We start from the raw sequence: 15,773 nt of genomic DNA on the forward strand, positions 1-15,773 counted from the left end.
TCATATTAACAGTGTTTTGATCATTCAGCTTTGAAGTAACCATATGAAACTTGGTGCTATACAAAAAATGCTATTAGCCAATATGTACACATGAGTGAAAAGGGCACAGTAATTGTGAGCTGAAACTGGTCTATGCTACATCACCAAGGCCATGTTCATGGTGAACTTCTGACCAGCAGGTTAGTGCCAAGAGCGACAGTGGTAACCGGGTCATTTAAAGTTCTGTAGCTCAGTTTCCTGCTCATTCAGCTGGGCCTGTTTTGTGGCTTTATTAGGATTAAAGAAACATTTACATTGAGGCTTTCAGAGCATTTTCACACTGCTCCTTTACCCAGCTCAAAGAGCAATATAAACCCAAAGGATTAAGTAGGGGATTTATGTAACGTTGTAGTGTAAAATGAGTTGGTGCACCTGGCTCTCCGTGTTTTCTCCCCATTGATCAAGGCATGCTGAAGCAGTGTACTCTGTATGCATGTCTGATACATTGGTCCCACCAAATTCACAGGCCATTTTTGTCAATTTCACATAGGATTTTTTTTAAATCATAAATTTCACTATTTCATCTGTTTAAATCTGAAATTTTATATATAATTGTAAGGGCTCTGACTCACAAAGGAGTAGTGGAGTTGTGGAACAGCTATCCTTGTTTCTGCACTGCTGCTGGCAGCGCTGCCTGCAGAGCTGAGCAACGGACAGTGGCAGCTGCTGGACATCAGCAACAGTGCAGAGGTAAAGATGGTATGGTATGATATTGCCATCCTTATTTCTGTGCTGCTTCCTGCAGAGCGGGGCTCTCAGTCAGCAGTTCTTATTGCCGTGCAGAAGTAAGAGTGGTAATACTTCTATTCCCTAAAATAATTTTACTGCTACTCCCTAAAAAAATCTTGTGTCCCCTTGCAACTCCTTCTTGGGTTAGGACCCTCAATTTGAGAAATGCTTGTCTCCCTCTTGAAATCTGTATGGTACATGGTAAAAGCATACAAACAACCACATTCCACAAGGGGAGACCAACTTTCATGATCTGTCATGCATTTTTAATGGCCATTAATTTGGTAGGATCCTAATAATACAGAACTGAGCCTAAGATTTTCCATTCCTAGGAAACGAGCTTAAGATTTTCCATGTCTAGTCCATAAAACTTTTGATTTTTCAAATATTAAATTGAAATATATCACTCTCATAATATTGGGAGAGTACAGAATTACAATTGCTACATCCTGCTAAGTGGAGACATATTTCAGCATCTCTTTGTGGATTTCTCTTTCATTTCATTATCTATCCCAATTCTGTACAGTAACATACATCTCCAAATGACATTACTGGATCTTTATTTTTTAAATAATAAGAAAGGAAGGGGGGCAGAAAGATGGTAGTAGTTTGGAGGAGGGGCGGTGTTTCCTCCCAAACTGCAAGACTCGGGCAAGCATTTAATTTGTACCCCCACCATGCACTATGTGGGCCTGTTGTCCTCACTGGAGCTGTCCCTCCATTCAGAAGTCAAAGTACACCTATGGACAGGAAAATATATTAATTTTGTACACTTTGCTTTTGTTTATTATAAAACATCATAAGAATAATTAAAGGCAGCTTGTGGGTCCAGGGCTTTGTGCCCAGGGAGGTTGGGGTGCTTCTCCACCAGCTAAAAGATGTTGCCATTCTTTATACCTGTTTTATTTCTCTTCTGCATCTGCCAATGTGAGTTGTAGCACATGAACGCTTATGCACCCGTACCCTAATAAAAGTGCAGGACAATGTAGCACTTTAAAGACTAACAAGATGGTATTTTGCTTCAGCTACCCCAGACTAACACGGCTACATTTCTATATCTAATAAAAGTCTTAGTCTTTAAAGAGCCACCGGGCTCCTAATTGTTTTTATGTTACCTAATGTAGAAAATCATACCGACTTGAGTAACTTAAATAAAATTTTATGAAAGAACTTAGGTGGGTGTGTGCATGCACATAAGTATTACAATTGCCATAGAATAAAGTTACAAGACTATGAAAGACTGCCCTTACAACAAGTAAAAGCTATTTAATTTATTCTTTTGTATATGTTAGTCTACAAAGAATTAGACTGATTTCGCACTCATTGTTCAGGATGAACTCTGATTGAAAGTGTGTTTTTTCTGTTAAGACTACAGAACCAATCAAAATGGGTAGGGTGGCAGTATAAATTACAACCTTCAGAATTATCAGAGGGGTAGCTGTGTTAGTCTGAATCTGCAAAAGTGGCGAGGAGTCCTTTGGCACCTTATAGACTATCTGAAGTGTTGGAGCATAAGCTTTCGTGGGCAAAGACTCACTTCGTCAGATGCATGTAGTGGAAATTTCCAGAGGCAGGTATAAATATGCAGGCCAGAATCAGGCTGGAGATGACGAGGTGGATCCAGTCAAGGAGGATGAGGCCCACTTCTAGTAGCTGATATGGAGGTGTGAATTCCAAGAGAGGAGAAGCTGCTTTTGTAGTTAGATCAGCCATACTGTCACTGGTTCATTCTCCTGCACATCTACTAACATAATATATGCCATCATGTGCCAACAATGCCCCACTGCTATATACATCGGCCAAACTGGACAGTCCCTACGTAAAAGAATCAATGGACACAAATCAGATATTAGAAATGGCAACATACAAAAACCTTGTTGGGGCTATGCTTGCTTGCTTGCTACCCCTATGTGGTCATTTAAGAGTATAACTGTCCCTGGTATCACAGCCCTCTCTTTCCATTTGATGAGAAACAATTGCATTCCATGCACATCCCATCATCCTGGCTCAATCAAACCCTGACCTTCCTTTAAGTTATGTTAAGAGGAAGCTTCATACCAAATTTGGTGTTCCTAGCTCTTGCCGTTTAGGAGGAGTTCTTAAACAAACATATTCACGTACAGACAGACTGATGCACAAACTCTCTTGAATATATAGTAGATGATGGACAAATAGTGGCAATTATTTTGTGGTTGTTTCCCCACCTACCTTGTGACTGTGATATACTTTTAACTATGTTTCTTATATGTTGTGGATCTGACCAGTTTATTGGGGGAAGGGGGGGCAGGGTGTGTATCAGAAAGGATTTTTCCCTCAATTCAGCATTGATTAGAGTTTGGGTTTCCCTTCATATTATCCTGAAAGCCCATTTTTTAGGTTAACAAAGGAGTAGCTAAACATCTAAAGTTTATTTTAATAAGAGGAATTCGAATTTTTTTTTGCAACTTTTGGCTGTTATTCACTGCAGCTCCCAGAGGCATAGATGAGTAAGAGATGTCAGGTGGTAGAGACTGTGAGTCTTTGCAAATTGAGGAACCCTTCATGAGTACCCTCATTCCCCCTTGCAGAATGAAGACAAGAGTATTAAAAGGAGAGCTGAATTCTTCAGGTTAAGCTGAAAAAAGCCAGCCCTCGTTATTGGTTATATGGCATGAGGCCATTTACTGTACTAGACTCAATTTAAATGCCTGGAATTGGGGGCACAGTCTAGAAAATTAATGCTCCTCTCTGCTATTAAAATAAACATTAGTAAAGTTGGAAGCTTCCACTTTAAATCTCTGTGTCTGTTTTGTTCACTTGCAGGTAATGTATTCCAGTAATGTATATAATTTAAACTAAATCATTGACATTCCTTCAGTCAGGCTTTATTTTGAGTACATAAAATTAGATATATTGGCAAGTATGACAGTAGTTGTAATATGTTTTATCTAATGCGATATAATCCACATTGCTGTATAAATCATTACAAAATGTAATGAGTCTAATATGATTAACATACATGAATGGCTTTTGCATAAACCTTCTGTAGTTTTCCCTCATTTTCAGTCATAGGAACTCACAAACAGATGGGTATCTTTTAAAGAAGAAAATGTGTTTACCTGCATCAATAATAGTATTAAACAGATGATGAAACTGAACATTTTTAAAAATCTTTATATCCTTTTCACTATTTTCAGTCTTAGGGCTCGAAAGAGTCATAGGGCCTCTTTGTAAGTTCTCTTTGCACCATCCAGTGGAACAGAGGGGATTTAAAAGTTGAGCTGAATTGCAGCTGAGGATTCCCTTAGCAAATTGCAATCCTCCATGTGATTTCACCTGCTCTACCATGGGCATAAGGAATGATTGGAGGCAGGGAGGGTATGTGTCAGACTTAACTAGAGACCAACTTAAAGCTACATGTGACTCCCGATCTCTTCCTCCCCCCCACTCACACACAGGTGCATCAAGCTCTACTCCAGTATATCTGGGGCTCAGATTCATTACATGTAACTTAGTAACAGATGGTCTTTTTCTTTTAAGTTGTTTGTTGTATGTCTCCACAATTGTATAATTTCTTCTTCAGCAGAAAGCATGAGCTTTCCAAAAGATGTGAAAGCTGTGTCTTCCCTATTAAGACAAAAATGTACATAATTTAGAGGATTTATCTCACATTGCTTGGGTCTGTGTGGGGGCTAAGGGCAAGGGATGGAGGATGGAGGTGTCAAGGCAGAAGGTTGGGAAGTGTGCAGAGCTCAGGACAGGGGAAGAGATTGTGGGGAGGTTAAGGAGTCCAGGCGGGGCTTTGGGAGGTATGGAGGAGCTCAGAACAAAGTGTGAAGGGTGCAGGTGTTTGGCAGGGGGTCAGGCGTGCAGGAGTGATGAAAGAGGATTGGGAAGTGTTTGGGGGGGCCGCTCAGGACGGGGGGTGGGAAGTATAGAAATCAGGACAGGAGATTAGGGAATTTGGAGGGGGTTCATGGCAGGAATGTAGGAATCAGGCCATGGGTTCGGAGATGTTGGGGGACTCGAGGCAGTCCCAACGCCAGCAGATGGCTAGTGTCTGGAGGGCTGGAGCAGCAGAGGCTGAGCTGCCCAGCTCCATCCAGTAGCTGCTTCCTGGGATGGCTGAGACTGCACCGCCCAACTGGCATCTGGTGCCCAGAGGCACTATGCCGGCAGGACCGCTGACCAGTGCAGCTCCCTCTCCCCCACTCCCTCCAGTTTCTGGAGCTGAGGGCTGGGAGGGGGGGAGGGATTGGTTTTGGCTCTGGCTTTGGGCCAGAGGGACCACTTACCCATGGCTGGCTACGTGCAGAGCCTTGCCCCCAGCCAGCCACTCTTACAGATGCGGCTGCCCCCCTATGGTCATTCAAAAGCGTAAGTGTCCCTGCTATCCTACCCCTCCTTTTCCTTTTGATGAGAAACAATCTGATTCCAGGCACATCCCATTGTCCTGGTAAAACCAAATCCTTTTTTTGTGTTAAGTTATGATAAAAGGAAGATACCTAGCAATTTGAGTTGTTCCATCTCTTATCGTTAGGGACTCGCAAACAAATGGATATCTTTTAAAAAAGCAAAAACTGAACATTTTAAAAAATCTTTATATCCTTTTCACGATTTCTACTGCTTATTTACATTTTGTACTCGACTTTTCAAAAACTAGTTGGTTTCTTTCCACTTAAGCACTTAGCTTATTGCCTGAGTGTTTTTGATATTATGAATCATTACATTTTTACATTATTTAATTTCTGAGCTAAACTACCTGGACAGAGCACTATAAATTCCCAGGGTAATTTTTCATTAACTGGACTTTTTTTGTTTTGCTATGAAAAGCTGCTTCAAACATTATACTGCATCTAGGTAAAGAAACTTCCTTTCATTGGAAGATTAATGTTACCCAGTGTTATTCCTTTGAGTCTAAGCTGATTCCTGGAAAACTGCAGGTTTGATCAGTCAAGTAATATCAAGGGAAAGCTTTTGCTGGGAATATGCTATAGTTGCGTAGTTCAGGAGTCTCTGCTGGCTGGCATCCGCAGAAGCAATTTGGAATTGATTAGAGTCCTTAGAGTCTAAAGCCTGTAGATTATTATTTTTTTCTTATGGATCTTTCCTCCTGCTCTGGAAACCTCTCCTGTGGTGTCATGAGTGATGACCTGCTGAGAGCCACAGGCACTCTATCTGTTTATGTTTTAAAACTAGGAGGTCTTTTCTTTGATGACATTGTTGCAGCTGCAGCTTTATAGACTTCTTCCCCCACAGCTGCACTGAACTTTGTTTCACTTCAGCATGAAACACTCCCAATATTGCTTTTTTAATAAAGAGTAAATATTACAATCAAAATGGTGCAACTTTATTTGTGGCTACAGTCTCACCAGTGTTGAGAGAGGAATCCAAAGCTCAAAATGATCTCAAAAATACAAATGTCATAGATTAATAGAATTTCTTTCATTGTTATCCACTTTTTAGGGCTTGGACATCTTGTTTAGTACACACATAATTCCCCCTTTACAGAGGCTGGCTGACCATAGATTCACTGCAGCACTGAGATTTTTGATTTTTTAACTGAGTCAGCCACCCAATGTGAACCCAATCCATTTCTATCTTTGGAAGAAATCTAATATGTAAAGAGATGGTTTAGGCATTTTCTAGAGTCTCATGCAATCCCGGGTCTGCAAATATACTATCCTGTATTATAATCCTTTCAGCGCTTAGAAGCTAAGCATCCTATAGGAAACACCTAATTGTCAAAGTAATGCTAGATATTGGACCTCCCTGGTCTGGTACCCTTGAAACCTGACCAGTCCCAAATGAGAGAATTTGCTAAATCAGGGGCGGTCCCCTGCCACCAACCCCCAAACCCGAAGCCTGATCAGTGCTGCTGGCTCACTACCACCTCTGCTGGGCCCTGCTCCCACGCTCCTCTGAGCTCCGGTTCTGGCCCTGCTGCCATGGGCTGCCAAGAGCTCTGGACCCAGCCCCGCATTGTTTTGTGCTGCCAAGGGTCCTGGCTCTGCCCTGCTGTGAACTTCGGACCCACGCTGCTGTGGGCTCTGACCCTGGCCCTGCACTCTGGCCATCCCACCTCCTTTCTGATCCAGAAGCATTTGGTCCTGCTGGACCACAGATATTGGTGGACTAGAGAATGACAGTTTTTAGAGGTGCAACTTGTGTTGATTTAGGCATTCTTTCCTCTAAGTTAGGTCAATATAGAACCAATGCCCCCAATATATTGTTCGGGGTCACTTTGCTGTTGGCATAGCTTTTTTTTTTCTCCTTTGCACATAACATCTACATGGCAGTTGGCACTGGTAAGTCCTCTGATGGAATACCGTGTTCTATTTTGGGCACCATAATTAAGAAAGATGTAGACAAATTAGAAAGAGTCCTGAGTAGAGGCATCATATGATAAAAATTTTAGGAAAACCTGCCTTGTGAGGAATGTTTGAAAATTCTGGGCATATTTAGTATTGACAGAAGAAAACTGAAGGGGTACCTTTTAAGTTTACAAATGTAAGTGCTGTTCTAAGAGGACAATGATAAGCTGTTTTGTATGTCCAGTCAAGGTAAGATAAGAAGTAACAAGCTGAATCTGTAGCATGGTAGATTTAGGTTAGATATTAAGGAAAATGTTCAGTATAAGGACACTGCAATAGGCTTCCAAAGGCAGTTATGGAATGGTGGTCATGGGAGAGTTTTAAGTACAAGTTAGACAGTCACTATCAGGGACACATTAGATATGCCTAATGACTGACCCAAATGACTTCCCAAGGGCCCTTCCACCCCTATATTTCTACAATAATGTAGTCAAGCGAAGATACCCTGACACTTTTTGTGAAAGCAGAGTGTTAATGCCAGTTTCATGGCTGTATTCTGACTTAGGTAACTGAACTATGCCACCTAAAATCATCTGCACAGTTTCAGTTGGATACATTTTTCCTCACTGCTCATCTTAACCTAAAATGATGATTCAATTTGTCGTGAAATTGTTAAAGACCCACCACGTTTTATCTCCAAGACAGGTGAACTGTGAGCACAATGAATACCTTATCTGCATTGGAGGGTTAATGTGATTTTTTGTTTAGGTAATATTTGTAAACCACTTCAAGACCAAGTAATTAATGCAAAGGGTAGAAGGATTGTGTAATGGTGATATGATTTACATTGTGATTGCCAAATCCTGGATTATATTTCATGGTTCCCTTATTTAGTATACAGCTCCACTGGAAGCAATAATAATATACATAGAAAGTAACTTTAGCTTGCTGTATTTCCTGATAATTCTCATGTACACAATAATAAAATAAATCATTATAAATCTATCTTTGTAGTTTGCTTTTCAGTGAGGCATAGTGACTCCTATTATTTAAATATAATGATGTCATTTTGATGCCAATAGAATTACTATAGCACATCTGTGTGAGTATGACTCACTGGAAGTCAGATTACTCTATTTCTCCATTTCATTTGCTAATGTAATTTCTTTAAATATATTAAAGGAAAATGTAGATGCAGTACTGTGAATGCATTATCCTGGCCTGACCATATTTTAATTGTAAATAGGGCTGTTAATTGAAACTAACTCAAAAAATTAATCACGATTAAAAAATTAATCATGACTAATCACAATTTTAATCACACTATAATACTGATTGAGATGTACTAAATATTTTTGGATGTTTTTTCTACATTTTCAAATATATTGAGACAAAGTGCACAGTGCTTACTTTATATTATTATTTTTATTGCAAATAGTTGTACTTTAAAATGATAAAACAAATAATATTTTCAATTCACCTCATACAATTACCATAATCTGTCATGAAAGTGCAGCTTACAAGTGTTTTTATTATTAAGAGTTTTTTTTTAATTAAGTCTACTCAGTCCTACTTCTTGTTCAGCCAATCACGTAGAAAAAGAAGTTTGTTTACATTTGCAGGACATAATGCTGCCTGCTTCTTGTTTATAGTGTCACCTGAAAGTGAGAACAGGCATTCACATGACACTGTTATATCTTGAGTCACTTGATATATACATGGCAAACATGCTAAAGTTTCATATGTCCCTTCATGCTTCAACCACCTTTCCAAAGGACATGTGTCCATGCTGATGACTAATTTCACTTAATGATATAGAACAAAGTGGACCAAAGCATGTCATTTTCATCATATGAGCCAGATACCACCAGCAAAAGTTTGATTTTCTTTTTTGGTGGTTCAGGTTCTGTAGTTTCCATGTTGGAGTATTGTTATTTTAAGATTTTTGAAAGCATGATCAACATGCAATTTTGGAATGCACTTCAATTCTTAAACCTGTGGTCAAGTACTATAGCTCACATTAGTACCCTCTTTGTGTTTTGTCAAGTCTGCAGTAAAAGTGTTCTTAAACATATGCTGGGTCAAGAGAGTGCTATAATATGAAATATATGGCAGAATGTTGATAAAACAGAGTGAGAGACGTACAGTTCTGCTCCAAGAAGTTCATTTACAAATTTAATTAAAGCATTATTCTTTTAATGATCTTCATCAGTATGGAAGCATGTCCCCTGGAATGGTGGCCAAAGTATGAAGGAGCATACAAATGTTTAGCATATTTGGCATATAAAAACCTTTAGGTACCAGCAACAAGTGTGCCATGGGAAGGCCTGTTCTCACTTTCAGGTAACATAAACAGATGCCGTCAGGATTGTCTTTTGCAAATGTAAACAAACTTGTTTGTCTGAACAATTGGCTGTACCAAGACTGAATAGAGTATAGTCTCTAAAGTTTTATATTGTTTTATTTTATAAACAATATAAGAGGATGGAGAAAGGCTGTTCTCAGTAGTGACGGATGCCAGAACAAGGAACAGTGGTCTCAAGTTGTGGTGGGAGAGGTCCAGGTTGGATATTAGGAAAAACTATTTCACTAGGAGGTTGGTGAAGCACTGGAATGGGTTACCTAGAGAAGTAGTGGAGTCTCCATCCCTAGAGGTGTTTAAGTCTCGGCTTGACAAAGCCCTGGCTGGGTTGATTTAGTTGGGATTGGTCCTGCCTATGGCAGGGGGCTGGATTTGATGACCTTCTAAGGTCTCTTCCAGCTCAATGGTTCTATGATTCTATGAGTCTATGATTTTTGAATGCAGTTATTTTTGTACGTAATTCTACATTTGTAAGTTCATTGTTCATGATAGATTGTAGTACATGATAGATAATAGTACAGTTTTTGTATTAGGTGATTTGAAGTATACTATTTATTTTGTTTTCTTACAGTGCAAAAAAAAATTAGCACTGTATATTTTGCATTCTGTATTTTAATTAAAATCAGTACATTTGAAAATGTGGGAAACATTCAAAATATTTAAATAAATGGTATTCTGTTGTTTAACAGTGCAATTAATCATGATTATTTTTAAATTGCTCTATAGCCCTAGTTATAAAATTGACGCTAATAAACAGAGCATTAAGAAGTTTTGCAGCTAATTTAGAATAGGGTGCTGAGCACACTCACTTCCCATTAACTGCCTTAATACTTAAGGGAACTCAGTACTTTGTAGGAAGGATGCTCCAGAGACATCCTTTTTTGACCTTGAGTAAGTCACGTAGCCTTCCTAAACCTCAGTTCTCCATCTGTATAATGGAATGCTATCTCTTAAGAATTCTGTGAGGATAAATGCATTACACAGTATAAGGAGCTCTTGTTCGTGGCTATCTAAGTACCTAGTATAGTTAGATAGGAGATGCTCATTCCTCTAATTGTGACTATCGTAATATATAACATATAATGCAATTCTGAAATGGCAATAATGGTCTTTTCAATACATTTCTGTTCATTTTGAAATTTATTTCATTGAGATTGTAAATAATAATTGCAGTTATATTTACATGTTGAGATGAGTTGGATCTGAAAGGATGGCAACTGAGGTTCTGGAGATACCACTGAGTCCGCCTTCTCTGCTAATGTGGGGCTCTTTAAATCTTGTCTTGCTTAACAAGGCACTAAAACCTCCTCCAGCAAAGCACACAAGCAGGACCACATCCAGCTGCAGAAGATACAGAGACAGGCTGAGACAGAGGGTTAGTGTGCAAGGGCTATGTCTCAGGGTGCAGGCTGTGGGGCGGGGCCAGAGATGAAGGGCTCAAGGCTGAGACAAAGAGTTGTGGAGCAAGACCTCTGTCTGGGGACATTGCTTTTGGGGATAAGGGGCTCAGGGCTGGTATGAGGGGTTAGGGTGCAAGGACTCTGGCAAATCAGGCTCTGGAGTGAGGCAGGAAATTGGGTACAGAGATATGAGGGGAGACTCATGGTCAGGCCACGGGAAGGGGGGCTTCAGCAGGGGGTCTGGGCCACAGGGGTGGGGGAGAGTGTTCTGGACTGCCCCAGCCACCCAGGACGCTTCAGCAGTGATGGGCAGAGGTCCAGGGCCAGACCACACCGGGAGATGGGCCAGGACAGGACCAGGGTCTTGAAAGCTTATTGCTTTCAAGCTGAGGGAGCGGCACCTGAGTGAGGCCATTCCCCTCCCAGTCACAAGTCAGGATGCTAGTTTGCAGGTGGGGCATCCCTCCTCCTTCCTTGTATGCCTTCAGTGGTGCTACTAGGCAGCTGCACAGCCTGCAGAGAGCTTAGCCCATCAATCCTGTCTGGCTTTTCCACTGTAGTCCCTGAAGTGTCCATAGTGGGAGTGACTCAATACAGCAGATATGAAATGCAGATATACAGGGCAATATTCCTAACTTCAAATGCAAAAATGATAAAAATTCAGATTTAAGTGGCATAAGTAATAGCACACAGAACAAAGTAAGTTACTAAGCAAAATAAAACAAAACAGCAGCTAAGCTTAATATATGAAGAAACTGGCTACGTGGAATATCACATACTCCATTATTCTGATAAGCTTCTTTTACAAAGTGGACAGCCTGAGTTGATCTTTCCCCCTTTTCAGTCTTAGGCAAAGTCGACGCTACAGGGGAAGTTCGAATTAAGATATGCAACTCCAGCTACATTAATTACGTATTTGGAGTTCCATGAGGAGTAACGGTAGTTCGAATTAGAGATCCTAATTCGAACTACCTACTCCATGCCGCGTGTAGCCGCGGGCACGGAGTTTGGACTAAGGGACATTTAAAAATGGCGGCGCACAGGAAGATGCAAATGAACCCCGGGATATTTAAATCCTGGGCTTCATTTGCAACTTCAAATGTCTACATTAGACTCCCTAGTTCAAACTAGGGGGCTAGTGTAGACATACCCCAACTTATTCCAGTGTTTAACCACCTTGACAGTTAGGAAGTTTTTTCTACTGTCCAACCTGAACTTCTCATTGCTTCTTTTCCTATCCAAGGAGGCCAAGGAGAACAATTTTTCTCCCTCCTCTTTATGACACCCTTTTAGATACCTGAAAACTGTTATCAAGTCCCCTTTCAGTCTTCTCCTTTCCAAACTAAACAAGCCCAGTTTTTTCAGTCTTCCCTCATAGGTCATGTTTTCTAAGCTTTTAATCATTTTTGTTCCTCTTCTCTGGACCTTCTCCAATTTCTCCACATCTTTCTTGAAATGTGGTGCCCCGAACTGGACACAATACTCCTATTGAGGCCTAATGAGCACAGATCAGAAAAATGACTTCTCATGTCTTGCTCACAACACTCCAGTTAATGAATCCCAGAATCATGTTTGCTTTTTTTGCAACAGCATCACGCTGTTGACTCATATTTAGCTTGTGGTGCACTATGACCCCTAGATCCTTTTCTGCAATACTCCTTTCTAGACAGTCGCTTCCCATTCTGTATGTGTGACACTGATTGTTCCTTCCTAAGTGGAGTACTTTGCCTTTGTCCTTATTAAACTTCATCCTGCTTACCTCAGACAATCAGGTTCACAATAGCCTAACCTAGAAATACTTTTGTTTGCCAACTCTTTATAGATATGTGGCTGGATTATACTTTGAATGCATAGCAGTAGATGATGGACATGGTTGGGTGGGAAATGTTGGACATGGTTACAACCCTTTCCATACATTGTCCCCCCCCTCTTCTCTTCCCCCTCCCCACACACACACACACGTGTCTACATGGTATTTATTACAGTAAAGGTGAACATGAGGACATAACAGATTTCAATGTTGTTCTCTGTTGATGAGAATAAGCCGTTGTATATCTTGGAAAGTTTGCTAATATGTATACACATCACAGTAGCTAATTTTCTAGAATATAGGATATTAGCGAGCACAAGAATATACAAAGGATGAAATCCTGTATCCATTTAAGTTCATCGGAGCTTTTCCATTGAATTACATGGGGGCAAGGATACACTTCAGGATCCAATATAAATTGTTTGTAAGTAGTAAAATAATTGAGTGTTTCCTTTTATTAAATCATGAAATATGGTGGATATGAGAATCTTAGAATTGTAGGACTGGAAGATTTTCTAGTCCAGACCCCTGCACTCATTGCAAGACTGAGTATTATCCTTGAAAGGAGTTTGTCTAACCTTTTCTTTAAAACCTCCATTGATGGAGTTTCCATCAGTTTATTTCACTGTTTAATGACTGTGACAGTTAGGAAGTTTTCCTTAATGGCCAACCTAAATTTCCTTTGCTCCAATTTGAACCCATTTTCTTCTTGTGCTAGGCTCAGAGTTTGATGAGAACAATTTTTCTCCCTCCTCTTGTAGCAACCATTTACGTACTTGAACATTTTTTAAATGTTCACCCTTCCCCATCTTCTCCATACTGCTACTTCTACTGTTCCCTCATAGATCATCTTTTTAAGAATTTTGATGCTCTCTTCTGGACTTTCTACAATTTGTCTACATCTTTCCGGAAACAGAGCACTGAAAACTAGACACAATACTGCAGCTGAGGCCATATGAGCAGAGAATAGAGCAGAAAAAGTAGTTCTTGGGTCTTGCTTACAACACTCCTACTAATACATCCTAGCACAATGTTTGCTTTTCTTGTAACAGTGTTACACAGTTCACTCATATTTAGTTTGTAATCCACTATGACTCCCACATCTTTTTCCATAGTACTCCCTTCCAGGCAGTCATTTCCCATTTTGTATGTGTGCAACTGATGGATCTTTCCTAAGTGGAGAACTTTACATTTCCCCTTATTGTATTTCCTTCTATTTACTTCAGACCATTTCTCCAATTTGTCGCAATCATTTTGAATTTAATCCTACAGAGTACTTGCAGTCTCTCCCAACTTGGTATCATCTGCAACCTTTATAAGTGTGTTCTCTGTAATTGTCTAAATCATTGATGAAGATGTTGAACAGAACTGGATCACATATGATTCCTGAGGCACTCTACTTGATAAGCCCTTCTAGCTTGATTGTGAAACACTGATAACTTACTTTCTGGAAATGGTTTTCGGTCAGTTATGCACCCACCTTATAGTAGCTGCATGTAGGTTTCCCCAGTTTATTAATGAAAAGGAATTGTGAGACTATATCAGATGCCTTACTAAAATCTAGATATACCATATTTACTGCTTCCCACTTATTCACAAGGCTTCTTACCTCATCAAAGAAAGCTATTATATTAGTTTGACACAATTTGTTCTTGATATCCATGCTGTTATTTATTACCTAAGTATCTTTTAGATGCTTGCAAATGAATTCTTTAATTATTTGCTCCATGATGTTTCCTGGTACAGAAGTTAGGCTCACTGTAATTCCCTGAATTGTCCTTATTTTCCTTTTTATAAATGGGAACTATATTTGCCCTTTTCCAGTCTTCTGGAATCTCCCCTGTCCTCAGTGATTTTTCAAAGATAATAGCTAATGGCTCAGATATCTCCTCAGTTCTAATATAACCCAGTTTTTGTACTTTCTAACTGAGGGAGGAGGCATAGTTCATATAACTTTAGGATCAACATCTGAATGCTGGAACAAGACCCTTCAGTTGATTCTTTTCAGAGCTGATCTCAATGTCTGTATCCTCTGCAGCTGGGTATGGCCCTGCCTGTGTGCTTTCCTGGAGAGGGTGTTAGTGCCTTACTCAGCCCTGGTCTACAACACTAGGGATTTATTTTGAAATAACCCTCCTTATTTTGAAATAATACGTGGAGCATCCACACTACCAAGCCCATTATTTTGAAATAACAGGCTACTTATTTAGAAATCTGTACTCCCGCTTTCCTCTGGGAACAACACTTAAATACCATGAGTGTGGATGCTCTGCTGCTGCTACTTTGAAATAATTACTCCCCAGAATAATTCAGAGTAATTACTTCCCAGTGCTTCCTGGGGCTCTGAGTCAAAGTAGTGCATACACAATAATGGAGCCTACCTCTGACTAATTTCGAGGCTCCCCCGTAATGGGGACATGCTAGTTTGATTTTGTTACTTCGGGAGTAATTTCAAATTTAGTTATTTTGAAATAATTTCCTAATGTAAATAATTTCTTGCCCTCAGCAAGATGCAGTGTAGGGGGCCCCAGACTGGCAGAGAAGGCAGACTCAGTGGTACCTTCAGCACCTAGGTTGGCATCCTAGGGGGGTCCAACCCATCAACATGTAAATGTAGGTGCAATGGTTATTTATAGCCACAATAAAATAAATTCCAAAATGAAAAGAAATTGATTGAAAATGCCATCATTGCCATTTCAGAATTCCAAGGTTAATTACTGGCAATCTTAGTGCTGTTTCTAAAACTTGGTTTTGTTATTTTCGGTATCTTTGCCAGCATTTGCTACATCACATTTTCAAAAATTATGAAAGACCCAGGCCAAAGCCTGAACCCCTTGAAGTCAGTTTTAAAGCTCTCATTGGTTTCATTGGTTTAGGATCAGAGCCCTAAAGAATAATTCTTTCTTAGGACACTCACCAGGAAGCTAAATAATTTTGTTCCTGTATTGTAGGAGTCTGAAAAACACTTCAGTAAAGTGATTTATTGCAGAGAAAATTGACTGGTTTTGCAACATTGAAAAAGGAAAGGATCAATAAAAATTTGAACAACTGGAAAGGAAGGTTTATTGGCCTATTAGAAAACCAATGTATTCCTTTTGATTTGTAGCACCAAACACTTTTAAAATGTAAGATCGTTTTTT

General features: G+C 39.9%; 1 protein-coding gene across 4 annotated transcripts in view; it reads left to right on the forward strand.

Moving 5' to 3' along the window:
• The window catches only part of CCDC91 (coiled-coil domain containing 91), a 519,220-nt gene that overhangs the window by 327,111 nt on the left and 176,336 nt on the right, over nucleotides 1-15,773 (forward strand). The window lies entirely within an intron of this gene.

Source organism: Pelodiscus sinensis, chromosome 1 (genome assembly GCF_049634645.1).
Source record: "Pelodiscus sinensis isolate JC-2024 chromosome 1, ASM4963464v1, whole genome shotgun sequence".
NCBI classification, from domain to species: Eukaryota; Metazoa; Chordata; order Testudines; family Trionychidae; genus Pelodiscus; species Pelodiscus sinensis.